Below are 3,801 nucleotides of genomic sequence, written 5' to 3'. Positions count from 1 at the left end.
CCGGCCACGCCTCCCCGGCCCCGTCTCATTGGTCGGCGGCCGCCGCGCGCCAGGCCGGGTAGGGCAGCGTATCTGATTTAAACGTGCGCGGCTGTTGCGCCTGCGCAGAAGCAGCGGCTACCCTGTCCCCCTTCCCGCCTTTTCTGCCCACGTGTCTGAGGGGACAATGGGGAGAAGCTTCTCGGCTTTTTATTTCCCCCGCGGGAAAAACGCGAGTTCAAATCCTCGGGTTTCCAAACGCTACAAAACATCCCTTATCACCATGGGGCGTTGCAATTTTTTCTTTAAAATTCTACTGAAGAACTCAACAATGAGCAAAAAACAACTGCTTGAGAACATAAGACCTCATTACTTTACAGTGCTGGCAAAACACAAAAATATAGCTTTAAGTGATGATTTTTATCACACACTTTATGACCAGAACACCAGGTCTCCTTATTCCTATTCTTTCTGACCACTAAAGGGAAGGCCCCATTATATTTTAAAAGTTCATCATAATGTAAGAAGCTAGCACTTTCTTTCCATGAAAATAGTTCAGATGACTCTGTGAAAAGGGTGCTGCTCAGTGTGTATAAGATCAGAGTTGCAGCTTTTCCCCTATGAAATCGAAACTTGTATGCTGCTGGTAGAAGTAGTAACTCAACACTTCATCTCTGCTTCTCAGCTGTGCCACACAAAAGGATACTCTTCAGCAAGACAGTTCTGCTGTTAGCAATGCTTACGGAATGCTTATGCTAATGGAACTTATGGCACCTTTAAGCTTGAGCTACAGTAAGCTTTGTGGACCATGGATAAGCACCTGCACCAGCTATTTCATCAACCACACACTAAAGAAAACAATCAAAAGGTCTCTGGTCAAATTTATCAAACTTTGGACAAAGGTTTAGATTGCTGCACATTTGCTTTCTGGAATTGCACAGGGATTGATAAACTTTCTCAGCTTTTGGCTGAAATTCAGTTCCTTTCTTAAAACAACTGGCCTACATCCACATTGTTTCAAAGACACAAAGAAAAATTCCAAACATGAAGATTGTAAAGTTACCCAAAATCTTTACTTTGATGACAAGTCTGACAGATGTATGAGCTCTCTGCCTAGCTCAAACCCATATTATTTCAGACTGTGAGAAACCATGAAGAGGTGACAGCCCAACTGGTGCCAGAGCTGTTCTTCCTATATACCACTATTCTTGAATAGCTTTATCTTTTTAATAAGCAGTCACATGTTAGCATACATAGGAAAAGGGTGGGAAAATAATATGGAAGCACCTACTTTTCACCTGTGGTATAGATAATAAAAGCTTAAATTCACCTGATCCATCAAAGCAGTCTTATTAATAGTATTGAGACCCTCACACAAAATCCTCACTACTCCTAACATTAAAGAAACATTGACTAACCAGAGAAAAGTTGATCTGGCTACTTAATGCTTTTCATGCACAAATTAATTAACTGCATCTATTAAGAGTGGTAGAAAATCAGAAAAAGCTGGTGTAAATATGAGCAAACTCTCCAAGAAAGCATTTGAGTGAGAAGGATCTTCATTACTGATATAAAACTAAATTTCTGCAAGACAACTGCTCTCTAAAAGAAAAACATTTTAAAAGAAAGCTATTCTAAAGTGCTCTAGTGGAAAGACAGTTCTTCATTGTTGCAGGAAGACAGCAAGCTTTAGCTGCTCCACAGGAATTGTGCATCAAACACTCCTAGACAAACACAAGCTTTCACTGCAATGAATAAAAAAAAAAAAAAAAAAAAAAATACAGAAAAGAGAAAAAGCAGTTCTCCAATTCCAGGTAACAGTACAAGCCTCTACCTTGGTAGCACTGTGACAACATTGGAGATTTGGAAGATCAGCATCTGAAAATTCACTTGCCCAGTTTGACAGAGCCTTTTTAGTGTGATCATGCTGAGCACCTGCAGAGACTTTTGATAAAAAGCAGGAACAGACTGAGAAACACAAATTCACACTGAATCAGATCTTCCATATAAACACCTTCACTCTCTGTCTCAGCAATTCAAAAGGGTTTAAAGCACCAACAGTCCTAACGAGCCACTTGACATACCGAGTTCTTCTACAGAAAGTCCTCTCGAAGTTACTAGTTGTGAGATTTTGCCTAGATTAATTTATATCCAAATATTTAAAGGTGTGCTAATAAATATCTAGAGCCATTGTGTGACTTTTTAACTGATCAGAGCCCATGCACAGAGCATCCATCTGTCCAACAGACATATACAATAAGAGAAGCATAAAGATACAGCCATATCTGTAAATTCTGGCTGCGATCCCTGCCAGCCTTGACCTGACTTTTTACATGGCTCTCCAAGGTGTACATGTTGGCATTAGTAAAAGCCATTGCAAGAATTATATCTGACAGTTTACTTTAAACCCTGAGAACAGTCATATGGCATTCTAGAATAGTGCTGAGACTTTAGTATTTTTAAATGCTGCTTATTTTAAAAGCATAAGCATGATGTTACAACACTAATGTAAGTGTATACTTACTCAAAGTTTCATTTGTTTCCCAGCCTCCAACTCTGAGAGGTGACAGTGTTTTCAACTTGACCTAAGCCTTTAAGTGATTCTTAGCACTAATTAGTGACATCATTAAATTAAATGTGAAGACATCCCTAAAGCTTAATAAATTATGATTGAGGATAAACAGCTAAGTTGTTAAGAGCTTTTGCAACAGGACATTTTTTCTGCAGGACATAATATTCAATAACAATCTCTAAACCTGAAACACCTGTGAATGTATTTGTTTATAAGTTTTTATTCTAACTGTGCCTTGCTCTACTATGATGGGGAGAAAAAAACCATAATTACTACCTCAAGTATCTAGTCTTTAAATGAGTTAAAGGATGGTGTTTGTGTAACACATCTCTGTCTCATCACAAAACTAGTCCATAATGATTTCCAATTAAGCAGAAATTTTATAATTAGATATCTCAATAACTGACCAGAGGGTAAAATCCTCAATGTTCAGTGCAGCTCAGACTTGTTCTAAGGAGAGGTGTACAACACAACAATTTGCTATAGAGAAATGGTACCAAAAGGAGCAGTTGAGGTAACACTTTGCTGTGACAAACATCCAGAGGTAATTGTCTTTTTCTCCCTTTAACATCATCAAGTGCTATAGTGACTTTAATTTGGACAGGGCAGAAAGGCTCAACCACATCTTCTCTTTGCTGAAGACCAAGTTTTATTGTTGAAAGTGCTAATTTGGCTCTCCAATAGAGTTTCACTTTTCCCGTACTACAGTATCCCACAAAGAACAGACTTAGTGCAGATAATCAACAATTCCAGCTCTCTGGACATTGGGGAGTTTTGACAATTTACACCCCCTCCCTATGTTTCTGTGTGGAGACAGACACAAAATAACTGCACTGAGGACAGCACCGTTCACCAGCCAAACGAGAATGCAGTTCCTCTGCTTTTAAGTCAGAGTTTAAGCCTTTCAGATGGATTAATTATCACATCTAGATAGCAAGAATGAAATTCTTGCTTGAGAACGAAGTAGCATATGAAATGAATTTGAGATGTTCTTAGAAGTACCATAAAATGGCGCTTTTCCTAATTTTTTTGCACTCTTCCCTAAGCAAATGCAAATTGCCTAATTTGCACAAGGGGACCATTTCTTAGGTTCACCATTCTTCTTGCTTTCCTCAATACAAATCTTGCCATTAAGGTAACTGTACTGGACATTCCATCTCATGGAGTGACCAATCCTCCTTTTAGCAAACAGGCTTGAAGAATACAGAAGCAGAAGAAACAAATCCAGTTTGTCTTCAGTGCAAAGCCAC

The sequence above is a fragment of the Oenanthe melanoleuca genome, chromosome 4 (assembly GCF_029582105.1).
Source record: "Oenanthe melanoleuca isolate GR-GAL-2019-014 chromosome 4, OMel1.0, whole genome shotgun sequence".
In the NCBI taxonomy this organism is placed as follows: Eukaryota; Metazoa; Chordata; class Aves; order Passeriformes; family Muscicapidae; genus Oenanthe; species Oenanthe melanoleuca.
The sequence above is the reverse complement of the archived record's forward strand: the minus strand, read 5'-3'. Positions refer to the sequence as shown.